This window comes from Heliangelus exortis, chromosome 2 (assembly GCF_036169615.1).
Source record: "Heliangelus exortis chromosome 2, bHelExo1.hap1, whole genome shotgun sequence".
Classification (NCBI taxonomy): Eukaryota; Metazoa; Chordata; class Aves; order Apodiformes; family Trochilidae; genus Heliangelus; species Heliangelus exortis.
In genome coordinates this window covers 31,780,181-31,803,340 of record NC_092423.1, presented here as the reverse complement: position 1 = coordinate 31,803,340, position 23,160 = coordinate 31,780,181, and positions in this window count along the sequence as shown.

Sequence of the window (23,160 nt, the reverse complement as noted above, 5' to 3'; positions counted from 1 at the left end):
CCAGGCATGGCTGGTGCTAACTCAGCCGTGGTTCAGCTAGCTCAGGTACACTCCAGAGAATTCTCTTTCTTAAAGGAGTTGCTCCACACAGGTGAGAGCCCAGCACTAACCTTGTGAACTTTTAGGACAGCCTGTAGTGCACGCCTTGCCTCACCAAACAAAGACTGTGAACAAGAAACCTAGTTCCTGAATATGCCTGAAATTGCTCATCCTGACATGGGACCCAAGAATTTAGGTCTTCCTGTATTATTTTCCCAGCAATTTTACTCATAGTGCTGCTATGTACCACAGTTCCTTTGATATTCTGCTTTGCTGACAAGAAGTTAATAGCAGGTTGTCTACCTACACAATGTATGTGTATCCTAGGTAGTATCTGGGTTGTGGACTCTGAGTTGGGAAGTGCACACCCATGATTAGATCAGGGCCAAGCAGCCTCAGAAGTAAAGAGAAGTTTTTGTCAAGAACCAAGAAGCGTAGGATCGGACCAAGTCAAGGCTTAATATCAGGAGACACCAGATTAAAGAGTTAGGGTAAGAAGGCAGGAATAAAGCTGTATGCAAGTGGCACACAGGGTAATCAATTGCAAGTGGCAGAATTACCTTATAAATGTTACCAGTTGGCTGTATATTGGCTCATCTCTCTCTATCTTGAAGAAAATTATTTGACTGTCAGGGGATTTGGAGTCGCAGGGGTTTTCTTCACTTGCTTAAGTGCTTTGTTCAGTTCTGGCAGCATGGGTAAGCAGTTCCCATGACAGATACAAATATTGGTGTTGAGCAAAGTGCTTGCACAGCCATACCTGGGTTCCAACACACCATTGCACATCAGTGTGCAAACTGGGATCTTATGTACGTGTCCCAGAGTGGGCTCTCTGCACTTTGCATGTAGAGGGAGCTCAGAGATGCTACTTGGTTTCTCATTTCCTGACTTTTGAGCAGTCTCATTTCACAGACATGTTATAGCTTTGTTTGTTTGCTTTATTATTCTTTTTAATGTCCACTATGTCAGTTTTTGTAAAGGAGCACCTGAGGGGTTTTCAACCTTCCATTCACAAATGTAGCTTTCTCATCACTTACTACTGATGCTGACTGGCAGAACTGCCTCTTGGCATCAAGGTGTCTGAAGTCATTCTTGGCAGGAGTTATTTTAAAGTCTTAAACTTAAGTGAAAATGCAGCATCTAAGTTTCTCAGGAAGCACGAAAGACAAACTGAAAAATGTCATGCACAGCTTAAAAAGGAATTGTGCAACCTCACATACCAGCAAGTGAAACCACACTGGGAATTGCACAAAAGAAACCACTGACAATATTATTGTGGACTCTAGCACAGTTTTTTCCCGAGGCTAAATATTAGGCACTTTAAAAAATAGGTTGCTGTTACAGAATTTATGAGACTAGATGGGAATTATAAATATCGGGGCTCGGGGGGGAGGAGGAGGAGGTTTTTTAGGAAGTGGGACAAAGCACATAAGATTCTGCAGTCAGAGACTTTTGTTAGAAAGTCATCAATCAGTGTGAAAATTTTAAGCCTTATTTAATGGAATTGACATAGCAAATGTATCAGTGTTGGCTGTTTTTGTATTTTTTTTTCAATATTTATTTAAATAGTTTCAAAAAATATTACCTAATTTCTTACCAAATCTTAAATGACATTTAAAAAAAAAAAACAACAAAACAAAAAAACAAGAAGAAGTACTAAATGGCAAACTAAATGGCAAAGCATGGTGAGATTTGAGGATAATTTTTAGGCAGAGCTGAAACTGCCCTGTGTAAAAGTTGAGAAGTGAGAGTGCAAGTGCTTGACTTAGAAAAATGGGCAAAGGATGCTGGAATGAATTATATGGGGTTGAACTGGCACTTCATAAGTGTCTGTGCGAGAGAGGAAGTGTTTGCAAGAAATAGATGGTGCCTTCCATGTCAACCTTCATGCTTCATTGTAAGAGTCATCAAGGCTGGTAGATTCTGTGAGGAAGCCCACTTATGGTCTATTGCAGGTTTGTTGATTTTTAAATGTTTTATATATATACACCAGCCTCCTATGTGTCTTTCATCCAGTAACCACTTTTTGTGTGTTTTAGTTTCATTATGCATTAACAATGTCATAATCTCAGCTTACCTTTTGTCCTGATGTTTCAGAGAATTATAGAATGGTTTGAGTTGGCACAATCAAATCCTGTGAGCAAAATTAGACAGACACTTTGCAACACTGAAGGAATTAGAAGAGTGCTAGTACAGCTTGCAGATGTTATACAAGGACACCTGTAGCCATCACTTTGTCGTTAATGTCACACTAATTTCTCACCAAAAGAGCTCCAAAAACTGAAACTTCAGACATTGGCTCTCTGGGAGACTCCATCATCACAGTTGAAGTAATGATACTTTTTGAAAAGAGCTTGTACTCTGTCAATTAGAGTGTTATTGAAGCAATAGGAATTAGCCTTTGGGTGTATTGAGGCAGAGTTGGAGAATACAGGTAGTACTGCAGCTGGATAAATAATAGGGAGAAAAGAAGTGTTTCTATCATTTTATTTGAAAACCTTCAGGAGATTTTTTGAGCTCATTCTAGAAATAGTGCATTGGAGTCATTGCAAAGAGCACAGTCGTACTGCCATAATAATATCATCCAATTTTGAATGTTATGCATTTCTTCTTAAATGAGGTGAACTGGAGACTACAGAGATAAAAATTTCTCCATGGAGCATGAAGAACTGGGATAAGCATCAGCTGCCTCTCACTGCTCCACTAGTATAAATTTTGAGGATTCAACCATCTCTGTGGAGAATTCTTCCAATTGGCCACAGTGTCTACTAATGCTAATACTGTTAAAACCACTGTTAATGGTGAAAAATAAGTGGGTGTTAACATAACTCTCAGGGATTAGGAGAGTAGGAAGTTTAAAAAAATATATATTTGGGTGAACTTCTAATGTGAATTCAGAAGCACGTGTGCTTTTCCAGTGCCTAGGTGAACTGTTCAGAACAGTCAGACCTGATAAATTTGATACTTTTTTGAGGACCTCCATTTAGAGCAAGTGCTGTAGAAATATAAGCAGATCTGATGTATTATAGTTGTTTCCAGCTCTGCTGGTCTTTGTTGTAATAAAAATCAGTCCTCTGAACACCTGAAAATATGGAAAAAATGATTGGCTACAATGAAGAAAAAGTTAAAGCTTTTAAAAAGGGCCTTTCTTATGTAACAAGGTGGTGCATTTCAAATTCCACTACATAAAACAGAACCTGGACAGCACTGCCAGTGTACTGATATCTACTTTTAATTTTATCTAGGATGTGGTGCAACTGCTACTGAAAAGTAACACAGTCTTTTTTTTTTTTTTTTTTTTTTTCCCCCTTCCTTTTCTTCCCTCCCTCCCAAAAATCTACAGTGTCATTAAGGTCCCAGGTTTACTATTCTCACTACTGTGATGGTATAAGACCAAACTTGGTACTATACAAGGATGGAGGAGCTAATAGTCTGTTCTGGAAGAAGGGGCAGCAATAACTCTAACTTTGAAACATCCATTCCCCTAGAGAACAAACCTTTTATATAGTTCATAAAAAGAGAGAAGTACCATCCAAAGTATGCTACTGCTCTCATGGAGATTTAAGGGCTTTCTGAAGTAGAAACAGAAAAGCAGGGAGTATTTAGAATTCACAGTGGGCAAATTTGAAGCAGCAACTCTTTATAAAGCCAAGCTGGAGAAAAAGGCTTGGGCTGAACTTCATCTTTTTGTAAATGTCTTTGTTAATGCATTCAAACCTCAGGAAAGAACTGGCACCACACTTAGCTTAGCACATTGATTATGTTTTAAAGAGGAAGTGAAAGGCAATTGCTCACAGATGGCATGGTGATCTGTGATAAGTGGAACCATAGTACCAGCTTCAGGGAAGAAATTCTCAGCTCTCTATAAATGTTAGGTTTCTGATAACTCACAGGGAACTAAATGTTTTCCAAAAGTGAAGTGTAACCTTTTTAAAGGCTAGAATGTGTGTTGTAGTCATCCACATTGCACTTTTTCTGATCATTGGTTGGTGTTAAACATCTTAATTAAGCTCTTGGAAACCATCTTGGATAACACCACATGCTAATCTAACCCCAGGTCCTCTATGGTAGCTCATTTTATGGTGGAAGCGGTACAGAGGTTCCCCTCTGGGAAATATAACTTCCTTGATGCTTTGTTTCTTAAGAGGAACACAGTTATTTTTAACCCAGGGACTTAAAGGTGTCTATCTTCATGGCACGACATGCATGGCTTGAATTGATCAGGTTTTGGAGGGCCAGTTAAAGTGACTCTTCAGCACGTTGCTTTGAATAGTGTTGACAGTGATGATCCATGATCATGAAAGTGTACATTCAAGTGTTGGTACTTTTGCCTTGCTGCAGCTCCAGCCAGGCCCCTCATAGGTCTGGACCAGGACATCCAGCTCTGGTGTTTATCAGACACTGAACAAAATGTAGATAGTGCTGTCTACTCATCCTGTGATGTATATAAAGCAAGAACCATGACTTAGAGTTGTTACAGAAAAAGTGATTTATAGCTGTAGACACTTAATGCCAAAAAGGCACCGGATGAAGTAGGTGGAATTCATAAAACCACAGCTCCCATTCTGCAGGGTGGACAAAAATGCTTTCACAATAAATGACTTCAGAGCTTATTAAGAGAGAAAACTGCAACTTAATAAAAGGGACAGGCAATTAGAGCCAAAAGTTACTGGGAAATAATGCATTTGCCTGTCTTCAAGCAAAAGAAAGTCAGAGAGAGTGAAAAATGAGTAAATAAATAAAATGCCATGAGACGGGTCAGACTTTCCCTAAGCAAATCCTTGAAGTTGTATGCCAGACCTCTGTTCTGCATATCTGGATTTATGAATAAAGTGTCCTAATTCAGAAGGGCTAAGCTGAAAAAACAAACAACAAATGAAGTGTAGTTAAAATGTCACAAGAACACTGGATTGGAGAGATGTGACAAACATATCCCTCTGACTTCTAATATGCTTTTTCCTGTGTTCTTCAGCCCAATAAATGCTGACAAACCCAGAGTACATATTCCAAGCTTCTAAAAACCACAGCTTAACTTCTGTGGCAAAACACATACTGCTGTATGGTAAATGCTTGAAAAAAAGCACCTGCTACCAAGGGGAAATTGTCCTGAGCCTACAGAGACCTACAGAGAGCCTACACGAAAGCTAAACATTTTGCCTGGTTTCTGCCTGGTGGACAAGACCTTTTGTTCAATCCTTTCTGGATTTTTTTCTTTTTTAAAGAGTTTCTCCTTGGTAGTTATGAATATGGCAACATGGGCCTTATAAATGTTTTAAGGGCTTTATAGTTCATATGTGTGAGAAATTGCATTACTTTAAAACTTGATTCAATAGGCCTGAGCCAACGACCTTTCACTGCCCTGCTTCACAGGGTCACAGTCTGCATTCAGCCTAGGTAAAAAGGAGTTTTTTCAAAAAGTGTAATTTGTTTTAAGAAGCTGCTTTCATGTTTTGCTAGATGCACTCGCTTTTGAAGTTGTTGTATTTGCATCAAATTTATTCTAGGGTCATTTTAATTAGGGTTTTCTAGTTTCTCTCAAGGGTTGAAATCTCTGTTTTCCTTAATAGGTAAAGTCATTCTACAGACTAATCCAAGAATACAATAGAACAAGCTTATTTTGTTGCAGACATGCTTATTTATAGTTTACAGTAGCTTTTATTAACTGCACTAATTCATAAAGTCATTAAGATATCATTTAGGATTATCTCAGGATTTTCATGCATTCAGATTTAAATCATGTTTGCTGTTATTTCAATTCCTATTTCAGTGTATGCCCTGGCTTTTTAATAACAGCCAGTATCACTGTCAGTCACTTAATTTTTTAGGGCTTCAGAAAGTAATTTCTGAACTATTGCTTTTTAATTTTTTATATCCCAGTCCTAGGGATGAAGAGGAATTATCTATTTTGATAGCAGCACAGCTTGTCCAGGCCAGTAAAATCCAGAGACCACTGTTGAAATTCCAGGTCTAGAGATTCTTTATATTCAAAAGCTTTGGACACATTTCATATAAAATGATAGTGATTTATGTTCTGGGCTTGCAAAGTGACATCTAGAGCCCCTTACTAATCACTGCTAATTTGGTCAGCCTATTTGCTCTAGGAGAAAGTCTGTTTTAAAAAGGATGTGACATATGAGTCTGAAAGAGATAAAACTGATAAATGAGCTCTCTTCTTCACTTTTTATAAGATCTCACATTTGACCACTGCAAAATTCAAAGCAACAGGCGTTACTTTCTCTCCCTGCTATTTCTGGATTTTGAATTACTTGCATCTGGTCTTCCTGTGCCATGGACTCAGAAGAGGGATGCCAGCCAGATAAAAGAACTAAGAATGCCTGGCTCAGGATAGTGAATACACACCGTCAGCTCTATAGAACATGGACTACAAAACAGGAGAGAACTTTAACATAAAGTACAGATACTGTGTTAAGTCACAGGGCCAAACTGCTTAGAGTGGTATTCCCCACTCTGTCTCAGACAGGTTTTCTAGTTATCTGAAACTTCTTCCTGCTGTCATTGACTTTCTGGTGTGGAAATCAGACCAACAGCGTCTTGTGTTTTATACAATTCTTTGTCCTGAAGGAGCCTTTGAGCATTTCACAAACTAAGAATTCAGTCATGGTTTTGCTACAGGCTTTTTGATAAAGCACAGCCCATGTGTGTTCTCCTCCAGCAGAGGGCAGGCTGAGAGTTACAAGCTGGCACCTAGGTTCCTTCTTGTGCCTGGCAAACTGCCTGGGGAAGACTGGATGCCTCAAGAGAACTTTAGGAACCAGAAAGTTCAACAGGGAATTGCATATTTGACCTAATAGCTCAATGCAAAGCACTGCCGTGTTAAATCCTAAGCCCTGCCCTCTCCACTTATAGAACTCTAAGAAAAAAATACTGCCTCTCTACGAACTGCAGCTCCTAATTCCTTCTTTTTAATGGCAGCTTGCCTGCAACCTATCTGCCAGAAAAAGTGTGAGTCCTTGTCTTCATTTGGGTGTAGGAAGGCAACACTCGCTGGGCAATCTCAAACAGGCTAGAACATAGATTAAAGATGGAAGAGACAGAGGTTGATTCTTATCTTCACCTGATGAGTGAAGACACCTAAGTCTTCCAAAAGTGGGCACTTCCTATTAGCCATACTCTCTACCTTTTTGTTGATGCTGTTCCACTTAATGTGAATTTGTTGCAGATTCACTGGACCAAAGAGAGGGAACAAGATGTTTGGTCTACTTTTTTGAGACTTCTAAAGGAATGGAAAAGGACTGGGTTTAGGTTACTGTTTGGAGAGGGTTTATGTTTTAAATAAAAAAGCTATTGGATGAAGTACATGTGCTGACTTTGGAACAAGACCTGGAACTCTAAGACCTTTGTCTTGGATGGGACTTTGGGCAGCCTGATTAGTAGAAAGTGTCTCCTGCCCATGGCAGAAGAGTTGGAATTAGATAAGCTTTAAGGTCCCTTCCAACCCAAACCATTCTATGATTCTATGATTTATTATAGACATTAAATAAAGAAACAAAATTCTCTACTTCTCTTCTACAGGCAGCATCAGTATTCTCTGTAGTGCATTACGTGTTCGGGGTCTTCAGAGAATTAACCTTTTCAGGAAGCTTGGAGAGTAGGCCTGATGAAGATCACGGTTTTAAGGATTACAGTTTTGATGTGGCTGATGTTTAGGCACAAAATGTCTCCTTTGAATGTTTATCTAAGCAACGGAGCCAACTTCACCAAAGCTGTTTGCTCTTCTCACTTCAGAACTCAAATCTAGATCTTTTAAACCTCTAATGCTGAAGCACAAGGTCACTCTTCCTCTCCTGCTGTTCCTATCCGCTGCTGAAATATGTTATCTCCCCAGTAGGATATGAAGCTATTAAGTAAGCTGTTAAGGCAATACTATACTGAAGGCAGGATATTGTATCTGTTTGAAATGGCCTTAGGAATGCAACCATTGTGGGTAATTGAGTGAAAAGCACCTTGGGGTGTCCGATCTTTAAAATGGTGGTGGTCTTAATTTTATGCCTATATTCAAAAGACATTCTTATTTTTTAAAAAAGCCAAACAAAAACAGTACACACACTCCTGCCCTCTCACATCACGTTGGGCAATGATTCAACATTGACTCAGAGCTTTCAACTGAGAGCCGCACTGTTTCCTACAGCAGGAAAGACTCTCAGGAAACTGGAACCCTACAATTCCAAGCACAAAGTAGTGGCCTTGGATCCCCTTTGTGCTTTCACAGAAAGTCCCATTAACATTAATCAGTATTAGGGACAGAGCAGTGATGGAACAGTTCAACAGAGAATGCTAATGTACTACTTAAGAATCTGTGTTTCTATGTCTTTTTTTTTTTTTTTTTTTTTTTTTCTTCAGGAGAGGAAAATAAGATCTATTCTCAAAGGGAAGGGATGATACTGCTTGTAGATCAGCAAGTGGTGAAACCCCCCACAAAATAGTGAGCTGCATAAGGAGGGGTGTGAGTGAATGTGTCCATACCTAGAGGATTCAGGTGAAGATGAATACTCCTGGATTCTTCCAGAAATTCTTTTTCCCACAGTTTAAACACACACAAGCTTTGGGAGCCCAGTAAGCAACCTGTCAGACCTTTACGCTTCTCTCCTGGCCCTGGGATTGACATAAATACTTTCATAGGAACACAGTAGCAAGCAAAATGCTGAGGTGTGCCTTGCTATCTTATGCACACTTCAGCTAGATGCTTTTTTAGGAGCCCAAAAGTTTTGTGTGAATGCAAGAATTACTAAATGTGGCTGCCATTTGAAACAGGAGAGCTGACACTATTTATCTCTTTCAGAAGCTGCATACTCAAAAGTGAGCTCTGCTCATCTGTGCTGGAAAAAAAAAAGTTAAAAAAAAAATCTTTGTAAGTATCTAGTCTTAGGAGAGATTTTAATTCTGAGGCAGTTCAGGATCTGCCTGAGCTCTGGCTCAAGGCTTTAAGTCTCAAAGAGATTCAGGATTTCAGATGGATCCTAGGCATAATGTTTCCTGCTGGCTTTCTCTAGAAAGCTCCCCTTGCATCTTGATGTTGCTAGGTTATTATTTTGGTTGCTGGTCATTTATAAGGGTCTCAATACTCAAGCATGAATCTGGTATTTATTTTGAAGGGGCACATATCTAACTATGAGTTGCTGCAGATTTTTTAGTTACACATTACTGTGTCCCTTATTTGTTCTAGGTAACTCGATGTTTAGAGCAGTTGAGTAGCAGATGGGACTTTGGTGATTTCGTGTGTGACTTTCAGAACATGTGACTTAAATCCTTTCAGTATCGCTCCCTATCATCTGTTTCCCTGGTTAGACAGCTGTTTATCATTCCTGGCTCCAATTTCAATTTTTTCAGTCTGTATTGCAAGCTGTTTTAGAGCCCATCTTTTCTGTGTTTCTTATGCTTTAGACATAGTGAAGTGCTATCCTTGAATAACAAATAATAGTGCTAATTCTCCACAGGCAGATTCTGAGGCCACAGAGATTGCTGGAGTTAAGGTCATTTGACTTTAAAATTTTCTTTAACAGGAACTGAAAGCACTCTGCTTTTGGAGGAACAAATTCACTTTCTAAGATAGCGATCAGTGTTAAAAATTATGTGTTGGCTTAGAAATAGTTGGAATTCCTTGTTGCCAACAGTCCTATTAAATTGCTGGTCCATGTTCTGGTTAGTATACGCAAATGCAGCAGAGTGCACTGCAGTTTCAGTGCCTCTCCTCAATTGCTTGTCATTTTATGTAGAAAGTCAGTCTCACTACTGCACTTTCTCTGCACTCAGAGCATTAAAGAGCTGGTGATGAATCACCAGTGATAACCTCAGCACTGTTCCAGGGAAAAGCTGTCAAGATTTTGTTTTCCCCTTCTTCTGACTAACTGCAACTTCAGGGCATTTTACAGAACTTTCATGTTTATTCTGATTAGTGTCAGGGTTTACAGTGATGAATAAATGACTCACTAGTGGAAGCACTTCATAAGCTTGTCCCAGGTCTGCCTTAATGTGAGCCAGAAAAGTTAAGAGTGCTGTGCACCTTACAACTGAGAACAAGTCACCTTATCTGAAAAATGATCACCTTACTCTTTTAGAAAAGGATTAGTTTTGATTTGTCTGCGTAAAATGAATATCTGTGGTACGCATTCTTTGGAATTTTTAAGGTCGTTAAACTGAAATTTTACTGCTGTCTTTCTATCCATCTTGCTTTATTTTACCAGAAAAAAAAAATAGAATAACAAGATGGCTATGTGAAATGGAATAGTTTAAATGTTCTGTTTTACCAGAAAAGATATTAACTGTTTAGGTTTTTGTTCTGCAGCACTTTCTAGATTTAATATCTTCCTTCAGCTTTGTTTTATTTTCCTACTGTGCTCCAAATATTTCTGTGAAAATGTGTTGGGAGATTAATTCTTCATGCTCCTCTGATAGTCTAATTTTGTCTAGAATACTCACATTTTTTTCAGGCTAATGAATATGTTTTCCATTAGTCTCCTAATTCTTTTTCTAATTTCTACTGTCTAGACTGTAAAAAGATGTTATTCTCTGAATAGAATTTACTTGACAGAATTGAGATAGATTGTGAGTATAAATCTTACTGGAAAAGCTTCTACCCTCTTTGAGCTAAATTTTGTTTAGGTAAGGAATGATAGATCAAAACCATGTATTGTGCTTAATCTGCACCAGTGTAAGTTAAACTGACTTGTAGCAGTCATAAGCAGACATAAGGTTTTGGCAAAGTCTTGATTGGTTTATCTCGCATTTATAAATAATCCAATTCAGTGCCATTCATGGTAAAACTGAATAATTGAAGAGAAATCCAATGTAGCGTAGTGCAAGTGCACTGAAAAACTAGCAAAAGGAAGACCATAAGGCTGTTGTGAATTGAACAGCTATCTGAAGAAAAAAAAAGTCATTTATGAGTTATGTAAATTGTAGTGGCTATAAACATTTGCTCATCAAAGGGTGGGCTGTTAACAGACAATTTTATTTCTCTTTATCTATGTGTATTTTCTGAAGTCAGTATAAAGTACTTACAAGAACTCATTATTAGCAAGATTGTTTTGATAATACTTAATAGAAGGAGCAGTTAATTAGAACAGGAAAAACCCCATTCCTTTACTCCTATAAGCAACCAAATGGTAGCTCATGATTTTACTTCTGAAGTATGAAATGTTCTGCACATTATCTGACACAAATTTAGCTCAGAAACCTTGGTTTCCAATTCTGATTTCTTAAAAAGAAAGCTTTGAGTTTGACAGCAATTAGTGTAAAATATTAATGGAAGAAGGCAAGTGTGTAAGGAAACAACAGAAGCTTGCTTAAGTGTTAAGTAATCTTTGAGTTATTGAGCAAATGAGAAAGATGGGTTATGTATTCTCTACAACTGGGTAAATCCTGATGTTTGCCTTGTTTTACATAGGCTGAATCTTAATAATGTAAGCTATGTAATTTGCCATAAAAAAAATAAACTCGGAATTGAAACCTGCTGTATTTTTAGCAACTTAGTTTTTCTTTCTGTTAATATTTCCCAGACTCTCCCCCACCTGCATCCTCATTAGTCACTACTGCATGAAAATGAATGGCAGCTTGCATTTTGTGAATCCAGAGTTCCACACACTTTCCTGCACAACTCACTTCAGAACCATCAAACGACTTGAGTCCAAGTGAATCTGCCATTTCTGTATTTATTTAACATTGGGTTTACTGCGTTGTGGGTGGAATGTACCAAATGTTTAGCTTGTGGTGGTTGGAGGCACTTTCGTCATATTTTCCTGTTGTTATGACACTCTTGTCTGTTTATTTTTCTGTTTTGCTTGCAGCAAGCATGCATAGTCCCAAGCTTCTGAGCTGTTCTTCAATTAAACAGTTGCTCCATTTTTAGTATAATTAAGAATCATTTAGGACAGATTGAGGAAAGGACTGATCTAGAGTTCCTGTTGATTTTTCTTAGTATGTAGAATTTTCCTCACTGCTTTGTATGAGGTGAGGGCTAGAGTTCAATGTAAACTGCAAAACAGTAAGAACAACTACTCATAAGACATGCAAAAGAAAATTTCTTACTTGGCTATTCTTCATGAAAGGATAGTTGGTAACCACTGACTAAGTAGGCAGTCCTAAATGCATAGTAACATTACTCATGAATTAATTCATGAGGTAGCATCAGTCCCCCACACAGCATCTTATGATAAATCAGAGCATAAGAATTTCTGTTGTGATGTATCAGAGTAAGAGAGAATGAATGGAGTGTGGTATCTTCAGCAACTGTGTCAGACAAAAACAATGCTACTAATGAATCAGTACTGTCAGAAGTACTGCTTTTCTGGTAATGTGTTGGAGAAACAAGGGATTAATCCCTGTTCTGTCCTGACTTGCACAGATCTTTTCAATCAACATTCTTGGTTGTTTGAAATCACCATCACATTGGTGATGATTAGGTCTTCTTAGAAAATTTTCTGCCCAGCTTTACTTACCAGGAAGCAAGGTGAAAAAATTAATACCATCTTAATCAAGTTTTTTCTATGTTGTAGGTGTTGAGAAGGCACATGAAGGGCTCAGACAAGGAGAAAAAACCTGTGAACATGTAGGCAGAACATTAAGATTCTTTTTTTTTTTTTTTTTTCTCCAAACCATGGGTATTTAAAACTGACAAATTTTGTATGGGGGGGAAAGGGGACCAGGAAACATGTTGAGGAACTGATGTAAGAACAGATGAGAGCAAAGTCTCAAGATAATGGAAAGGGAAGAACCTTCTCTTAGACATTGTGATGAAGAGAACTTGGTGATTTGTTGATCAGCAGGGAAGTGGAGAGGACAAGGGGCTTTTAGGCACACAGATCATGAAGTAGGAGGGCCATGTGGAAAGATAGATCTGAGAGAGAACCCTGTTTCAAGGAGTGTTTGTCAGTGCTTATTTAAGAGCTCCTTCATTTTTGGAATGGGTGCAATCTGTCTGGAGTTTTCACTTTGTCCTGGACCAGGACAAATTTGGGCCATGATAGAATTAGTTTTCTTTCCTGTAATTATACTTTCAGATAAATATCTTCTAAGTAGCTGTACTTAATGAAATTAACAGCAAGTTTCTCAGTCTCTGCTTCTAAGACTGATAATGCTTGATCTTTATAGTTACACATAGCTTCAAAGGACACTTTTTCTTGGCACAGAGGTAAAAGAGGTTTATTTCCAAATCAAGCCAAAACACTTTATAGTAAAAGAAACCACAATTTGCTTATTTACTAAGTGGAGAAAGACTCTCTATTACACTGTCACAGGCTACCGATTACTCTCTTATTTACTGCTACCAGTTAGCTTAATTGGGAAAACAACTGTTGATTTAGAGATTTGCATACATAAACACACAGCCTTGACTGATTTTTTTAAAAAACAGATGTCAGAAAAATACCTAGCTACTTTGTATGGTGGGTTTGATTAACTCTCCAGCAAGAAAATTACCCTCTTCAAAGAAAAAAAGGGGATTTTCTCATTAGAGAAAATTACTTCTGACCATAGCACCAAGGAAGATGTTAAATTTTCCTGGTCCTGTTCTCAGGCTTATCTTATAAATCTCCTCCATGGACCTCACCTGCTTCCTAGCTTCCTCCACTAGATCAGAAATTTACTGCTACTGCATAAGAGCCATCCAAGCTGGGCAATCTGACCATGGCCATGAAAAATCTGGTACCGTTCCTTTCCAGATGTTGCCTTTCACCATGGTTTTTCTATCAAATCAGTTTTGGCTGTAGTAAAGGATTTTATTTCTTCCCAGTAATTCCTAAATTCTTGGGAGTATTGCTGCAGGCTTGTAGGATGCATGTTGTTTAGTCCTGCTGAAGTACAAATACACAGTATCAATCCTATACCCATGTGCAAAAATAGCGAATCATAGAACATTAGGTTGGAAGGAACCTCAAGGATCATCTCATCCAACCTTTCTAGTATTATTGTTTATATGCAACGACTCAGCACCCTGTCAATCTGAGACTTGCCAAAGTGGGGAAATCCACTACTTTCCCCAGGAGATCATTCCAGTGTCTGAATGTCCTCATAGTGAAAAATTTTCCTCTTGTATTCAAACAGAATCTCCCCAGGAGCAGCTTGTGCCGATTGCCCATCATCTTGTCTGCATGACTCCTTGTAAACAGGGAGTCTTCATCTTCTTTATAGATTCCTTTTAAGTACTGGAACATTGTAATAAGGTCTCCCCTAAGCCTTCTCTTCTCAGTTCCCTTCTAGTGCTTGCATGGGGGTGTGTGGGAAGACTGCTGAGAATAAAGGCTAAATATTTCCAGAGCCTACATTTGAATCAGTGTGCTGTGAGGCTGGTTTTTTTTGTTGTTGTTTTCTGTAGCAGTGTAAATCAGAGTTCTGGACTGGGGATATAAAACAGACTTTCATGTGTGTTGGGGCTTGGATGGGTTGTTCAGAAGACAAGTTTGGAGCTCAGCAACTCACTTGGGAGGATTGTTATGCTGATACAAAAGGGACAGTGTTGGCCTCCTGTACTCTCAATGCTGAAAGAGAAAACAGGTTGTTGAATTTGTTTGGGATGTGTGAACATGGTACTAACATGCAGGAAGTTTGGGAATTACTGACTGGTTTGAAGTGTGTGTTGAAAGGAAAACACAGGTCTCAGAAGCTGAGATCTCAGCTGCTTTGTTTGATTGCACACAATTATATCACTTTTATGGAGGGCTTGATTGTAGTTCTGAAAATACTAGATTACTGTATAAAAACACTGGATTACATGTTTTCCATGGCAGGAATCTTGCTGCTGAGACTGGTATTTGCTCAAATCCATCATTATTCAATTGAAGAGCTTGATGCTCCCGAAGAGAGACGAATTATTGCTTTGAAGAGCTGTGTTGGCAGTGAAAAAAATACCAATGATACTGCTGCCTAATTATTTTCAAGTCAATGGTAGGGCTATGTTATTACTGCAGAGACTGAAATGCAGTGTTGAAGATGTTGCATTTACTGATGAGCAGCTCTTCACTCTGACAAAGAACTGACTTGCTGGCAGGCAAACTTCTCCTGCTGCTAAAGGGAAATTGGTAGTTCTGAAAGATTGTTTTTGAGACCTTCAAGAGGGATAAAAAGCATTTTAAGAGTTTCTCTGAGGCCAAATTGAAAAATAAAACCACAATAAAAAATCCCTCTCAATTGTAGCAACAAGAAAACATCCCTATTAAAGCCCACTCTTCCAGGCTTTTTTTGAAAGATAGACCCTTGAACACCAGGGTGGAAGTTTTGTATGTTCTTAGGGTTTGTCTTTCAACCTTAAGTTTGAATTTTATTTATTTTCAGGAGCTGCAATATAACTTTTTTTTTTTGTCTTACGTATTGTGAGGAGGAAGGACAAGAAAAGAAAAATTATAACACCAAGAAAAGAATAATGCTTTTAAAATCTTTTAAGGGGCATGCTGACAAGGGAAAATAGAATGAAGAACATTATAGAATAAAATGTTATGAGATTAAAGGTTTGCAGTTTGAAAAGTTTAAGTTAAAAGGAGAGGAAGTAACAGCATTTCAGAGCGCTAGTAATAAGACACAGAACAATCACACCTGTAGAGGATCTGTTGTCATGTTGTGTTATTGGCTTTGAACAGATTCATTTTCTCCTAAGACACATTGAAACTTTTTGTCCACTATAATTTCAAGCACGCTACTGTGGCTGCTTGCATTTTTTCACTCAGCTTTCTGGGTTGACTGAAGCATACACTGTTTTCTAAGGACATCCACACAAGGATGGATGTTTATTGTTATAACGCATGAAAACTGAAGTGAACAATAAAAACCCATCCTTGTGTAAATAAAGGCAGATGTTTTGCAACATCATAGAATCATAAAATCATAGGAAGTTAGGGGTTGGAAGGGACCTCAAAAAATCATCAAACCCAACCCCCCTGCCAGAGCAGGGTCACCTATAGCAGGTCACACAGGAATGCATCTAGGTGGGCTTTGAATGTCTCCAGGGAAGGAGACTCCACAGCCTCCCTGGGCAGCCTGTTCAGGGCTCTGTCACCCTTACAACGAAAAAATTCTTCCTAATATTTATATAGAAATAAAAAAATATATAAAATAAAGAAATACCTTGTAAAAGTGATTATCCTGCCTCACAAATTACTACCCAACTACTCCAGCGAAAGTTTGCACAGTGGGATACTTGGATTAAAGCACTGGGTCTTTCTTAGCAGTGTTTAGTCTGTGACAATACCAAAGCCTCCAAGTGTATTCAAAGAAGAGCTCACCAGTATGAAAACCTCAGAATATCCCTTTCTTGGATTTTTGTTACTTCCTTTGTTCTTCAAGCTTCACAGAATTTGAGCTGGCTTGAATATTCTACACATAATCAAACTTAGCCTGGTATAAAATAACTGCCAGAGAGCTCTAAATATGTATGGTTTTCCTAACTAATTCAGTGAAGTGTGCCTTTTTGGTTTGAGCAATAGTCTGTAAAGAAGTGGGACACCTGTAGGTAGGAGACATGCTGGTACAGGCAGGTTGAATAATCTTACCATTTCCTTTAGACCTATATATTCAGTAGATAACTCATTCCTGGATCAGATTGCTTTTACGATACCAACCCACATACCAGGTTATTTTCTAGGGAGCCAAAAAATCCCTGTGATGTGGCTTGTTCCCCTATTTGACTCATTGTTTAGATCTAAAAGACTATGTATGGCCCAAAATTAAAATCATCACATACTTTCATGTTTCATTGCCAAGTTTTAATTGCTGTAAATGGTTGAAATTTAAAATTAAACTTACACATTTATTCTTCATACTTTACTGCTTAAAATTTGTATGTGTTTTACCAAGCTGTGTTGGTTTAATACATACATAAATTACATTATAAGGTTCTCCATTGCTTCTAGATTAATAAGACTATAAATTGAAAAATAAATAGTACATTCTGTCACACAAGTTGTTAGCCTTTGGTTTAGTTACATAATTCAAGTGTTCAAGATCTGAATTGATTCAAAGAACATAATTTTTACAATCAAATGTAAACTTTACTGCTACATCAGTTGTCTAACATTATTTTCTTGAACAGAGTTATTAAGAATGCAATAAATTATCTATAGATTATTGTTATTTGTTTATTAAGCTGTTAGTTCTAAGATGGAACAAGTAACAAACATATATGGTTTCCTGTCAGTATCTATCTTCTGCTCTACACCAGGCTGATGGTTCCTACCCCAGAGCTTGTAGGTTCTGTGTTGCTTGTGAGATGTTCCACTGTCCACAGCAACTGGGAAATTGAAAGTTAAAATGGGAAACCTTGATGTCCACAACACATCACATGCCTGTTATTGATGTTCCTGGGTTCATCAAATGCTCGATTTACTGTGAGTTTCACTCACTAGAGGGCACTGGAACAGTTTTCACACATACCATCCAAATAGATGACAAAAAGACATCCCAAGCTCTGTGGGAGTGCAGTCTGGAAATATAAATATAACCTGCAACTCACCAGGCTTTGTACAGAAGGGAAACTGTACAAAAGAAAAGGAAGACTCCAGGGCATTAAAGAAATGATTAAAAAAATAAAACCATTAAGATTGTAACAGGAAGGCACTGATTTCCAAGATTAAAATTACAGAAATTTAATTTTTTTTCATTAAATCCATGAGACAGATTTATGTGTTGCTATTAGAGAGAGTATACATAATCTTTCTTTTATCTGCACTTGAGGATTTTTAGTTCCTTGCTAGTCTACCTGTAAAGGTCAGACAGCTTTTCCTCTTCAAATTACCGTTAGTATTTTATGACGACTGGGTTCTGGGTTATGAAAGAAGTCTTCTTAGGTAGATTGAGATTTCTTTCTTTTTTGTGCTAATTTCCACTGAGAAATTGAATCTAAGCTCTTGAAGATGATGCATACTTCAGTTTACAGCTAAGATGTGTTTGCCTCTACTTTTTCCCAGTAATTACAACTCTTTTCCACAGTGCATTTCAGTAACATATTTTTATGCAAAAAGTCCTAGCCAAACTCATGGTTCACTCACATCTAAACATTTATTTTTTTATTAGAAGTTGGATTTTAGTTTCTAATTTATATGTGTTTGGCAGCATGCACAAAACAAAACAAAAAGTGTTCTGTGTAAGATATATAAGTTTATGGAGTTCTTTAACAAATGGGAAAAAAAAGATCTTGTTGTAGCCTTTTAAGTCAGTTCTGAGAAAGGGTCTTTGAAGGGTCTTTGAAGTTCAGTATGTCTTAGAAATATCCACCCCTGTTTATGTTTCTTGATTCAGATTTCTTCCAGGTTGGTATGCAATAGCAGTTAACCATAATGAAGATTCCTGACCACCTCAAATACAATAGTCAGCTGGTGAAGTTTCCTGCCTCTCTTGCCCATATACTGCATGGTGTTGGAGGCACTACAACCATGCTGTCTATGCAGGGTGGATCTGTGTAAAGATGAAGGCTGAAAGAAACCTGCAAGCAGTTCAACTCATCATCTAAAAATCCAAAAATTTTGTATATGTCCCAGGATCAGAAACTAGCCCTTTAGATAACAGCCTAAAACAAACTTTCTAAGTAACAAAATCTTATAGAATCATAGCTATGCTTTTGAAACTCATTAAAAGCTGGAGCACTCCTAGCAAGCAGGAGCTTTTTGGCTAAGCTTGATGTAGGCACGTTTTCATCTTTGCTAACAAAGAGACACTGGGTTGCTTTGGCTCCCTTTCTAAACTAATTTGCTCTCTGTTGACTCTGAGTCCTAAAATAATCCCAGATTATTGCTACAGCTATGACAGTTAAGGGAAAATAAAGCTGTGTGTAGATTTCCAGACTTTCATCTTTAACAAAAGATGGTGACAAAACATTTTTCAAAAACACAGTATCTAGAAAAGCTTCTCCATGTACCTGTCACTATTTGAGAGAAACCCCTGGAAAAATAACCAAAGCTTTCCTGTTAAAGACCATAGAAAGGAAATAACAGTTGAACATATTTGAAGTTATGCTGTATATAAATCAGTCACACAGCTTCAAGTGTTGTTGTACTTTCCCAATTATGCCTACCATCTAACATTCACTTTTTCCATTCATGAGGTGTTAGATATTCCCTTTGGCATGTCTACTTAAATAATTTGAGATTCACATTTCTGCTTTCCAAGGCTGACACGTTCTGCTTGAAGATTGATACTAAACTTGCTTTACATCTCTAATTGTCACCTTATTTATGCTGTAACCCCTGGATATAAAAGACTAGACACTAAGCTGATAGCACTGAGATGAATTGGTGTAAGTCCATGGAATTTATAGAGAAGTCCTCATCTCAAGGAAGTAAATGGGAGATCTGTCCTTGACTTAAGAAGTGTCAGGGTGCTAGCCAGTAAATTTATTCAAACTGTCAGTAGCATAAATGAAATTAAATATGGCTGGGTTTGGGCTGTGGAATAAAAAAGAATGCACTGGGTCACTAGTTTTATGAATCTTACCAGGTGGCTTGGGCAGGCAGGCAAATATATGAGTCATAAGAGAATGTGACAGTTTTGGGGCTCAGAATTTTCCAAGCAATCCTTGGATTGCTTTGCATTACCTTGGAACATATCTTCCTCCAATGGGAACTGGGATGTTGATGATTCTTCCTAAATTAGTTAATTAGCTGCATTTGTATAAGCTGAATGGAGACTTTTAAAGAAGTAATACTTTGGGAGTACCAAAACTGGAATTTTTGCTCTCTTTGTTTGCAAGTTGCTGTTCCCAGAACACTGCAAAGTTAACTCATGGAAGCTTTACCTGATTAAAATTCTTCTCTTTCTCTACTGTTTGCTTCAGCCATGGAATTAACTGTAAATCTTGTAATGTAGTCACAGTGTGAGAAATGCAGTTTTGTGAGTGTTGTATGTTGAACTCATTTAGACTTTATCACTGGAACATCATCATATTCCAAGTAAAATGTAGGGAGAGGCTTCAGGTTACATTTTGGGTCTTCGGATCTGAAATCTGTTAGCTAAATTTACTGAAATATTAAAAGTTTCAACAGAAAAGTATATTTTATATTTTTACCTAACACCTCCATTTAATTTGGTTTGCTCATTATGGAGAAAGATTTTAATCAGTGAAGTTAGTGAACTGGCTAATCTGTCATTATTCTGCTTTTCATTACCCTCCAAGATCATTCCTGTGCAGCTCCAGTATATTTAACTAAAATGAGGATTTAGCATTCTAAGGCATCAGCTTGTAATGATTCATTATTTCTAATATATTCAGTTCATAGTAAATCCTTTTAACTAGTTCCCTCCAGTGGTCCTTATTTGAGCATTGTACTCAGAATGACTCCTGGAATCTCTATCCTTAACAACATTTCAGGGAACTTGAATTCTGTCTTAAAAAGTAATAGAAAATTAGTGTTATTTAATGAGGTCTGCTCTAAGTTCATTGTCTCACTGGGTTCCCAATATATTGTAAGAACACAATCAGTTCCTATGTTTACTGCATATTTCTCCATGAAATGTCCTGTTTGCTCTTGTGTAATGAGAATTTGTACCTCTGGATTACCTTTATTCAAATACAGAGATGAACAGATAGAAAATAGGTGGATGGATATTTGATTCTCAATAAAAAATATTTTAAAATATGTTAGAAACGTATTGCAAAGAGCAAATTCCTAGTACCTGTATCATTTTCACAGACATTTGGATTTGTGAAATTGCAAGGGTTGTTATTTGACAAAACTCTAGTGATAAAATAATCAGGCAAATTCATCCCCAGGCCACCCCTGTGTAAACAGATGGAATGTAAGGAGAACATGTAAATCCAGTTTTTCTTCCTCTGGCTGCAGTAGAAAGGTTTGAGAATTCAAAAAAAATTTTCTTCAAGAAGAATTTTCTTCATGCAAAATCTTACAGATTTTTAGCTGGTTTTGACATGTTTGTTTTGGGGAATTATACTTTTCTGAATGTTGAACATTTTGAACAGGCTTGGCAGCTACCCGAAAGCCATTTTAAATTAACAATTTTTGTCATCAGATGTATTAGGTAGAGAAAAATTTAATTCTGTAACTATTGGATGCAGTAGATAGTTAGAATTGTTGGCTTCCTTGATGTCTCAGCCCAGAGCTCATCTAAATCCTTCAGATGTCTTTGATGCAAGTAGCCTGTCTTCTTTTGGTGTCCTCTTTCTCTGGCATGTTGCCAGTTGTATTTATCATGAGCATAATATGTAGCTATGATAGATAGTTTAGGTTCATAAATGACAAGTGATGTTTTTTTGCAGGGAGTACAGGCTTCGGTTGCCCTCTTATGGAAGTCAGTCACAAGCCTACCATAGCATTCTTTGATTTAGAACTGGGGCCTCAACTGGCATGGTTATTTTCAATTTACTCAGTGAACTAGGTTCCAATGAAAGTGGTTATTAGATTAGTGCAGAGGGATCACAGAGAGATAAATACAGCAAGTCTTCAGTGTGCAAAGGACTAGACCATTTAAACATTAGTGATAATGTAAACTTTGTTTTTTCTGTTCTTCATCAGTAATATAAAACGTTTTATTAAAGCTGTCTTGTAAACAAAAGGGCAATTTTGTGAATATTTCTCATGAAGCCCATAGGATTTTTTTTTCCCCTTATGGAAAAACCCAGTATCTACATGAATATGTCAGGCAGGTGGGATATGGAACTGCCTATTCAAATCTTTGCTCTGCATTTGGCAGAAGAGGAACATCAACTTAGATCTTCTACATATCAGATGGGTGACCTAATCACTCATCTCTTGCATTCAGCCACTATTAAAGCTCCCTTGTGGGCACTCTTTGGGTCAGTATATCTAAGGACTCACTGGGTCAAATGAGAGAGTTTTCTTGAGCCCACAGAACAGATGGCTCACTTGGGAGACAACAAATCCTTCTTTAAAACATGGACCTTGAACCAAATCTCCTCCAGGTACCAGATAATTAATTGCACCATCTGTGCATTGTTCATTTTTAATTTTGTTTCAGAATTTTGCTGTTGCCAGCAAAGCTTCACTAGAAGCTTTACATACCACTGGTCAGGGGGGTTGCTGAATGGGCATTCTCCAAAGTAGAAGTCTTTTGCTGAAAATAATTTCTGAGCATCTCTACATCATAATTTCTACTTATAGAATGGAAAGGTAAGCTAGCTGCTAAAACAATTCCATTAGCTCCTCAAAACTTTTAGAAGCAAATTTAAAACTTTCTCTTAAACCACAGGCTGTCAAGTAATACATAGTATAAATATTAATTAGAGCAAAGAGAATATTTTAATTAACTGTAATTTAAAATGTTGAACGCAAGAACCTTTTTATTGGTGCAGATTCTTTTTTTGGTTTTGTTTTTCTTTTTAATTGTTACCTCTGGCCCTCTAAACTTCTCAGTAATCCAAATTAAATCTTTCCCAAAAGACCTAATTAGGCCTTTCCCAAAAAAACAAACAAAAAAAAAACCCCATAGCACAGAAATGTCAAGAATAACTTCTGCAATATGTTGGGTAAAGGACAAACACCCTTGTCAAAACAGGATACCTGGTCAGAACCACAGATCACTCATCACTCTCCCTTCACACACATTGCTGCCCAGATTAGAGATAGCCAGGAAGTGCGTGTTGTTTACTTGGAAGCTGGCATGAGAACTGCACTGATGTTCCAGCTCTCCAGGATGGAGAGGGGACGTAATAAAGAATGAAGCAATCATCCACAACTTCCCTCCCTCATCCTCCATGACTTTTTGACCATTAGCTTAGTTTACATTTAACAATGGGGGGAAAAAATAGTCATGTCTTCCTAATCTTTTTATTTTAATGGGTTTCAGTTTAGCTATGCTTGCTTGGGTGGGTTTTTGTTGTGCGTTTTTTTGTTTGGTGGTTTGTTGGGATTTTTTTCCCTCATGTTAAATCCAGTTTCTGTAAACTACTTTCCTCTACCTTGTAAAATGTTGTTAGTTGGTGCTGCACACTCAGGGGGCCAACATCCTGTGTTTGGAGTTGGGTACAATGGCAATGACAATGTGTGTCCTCTGACCTGATGACAAAATTCAGTATGAATTGTTCCATACGTTCTCACACATGGGCTATGAGTTTATTCTGTAAAAATGCTGCAGGCAGAGTCTTGCAGCTTTACAATGGCCATGAAAATACTGTAGTTTATAGGGCTGGATAGTAAAAACTTTAAAAGT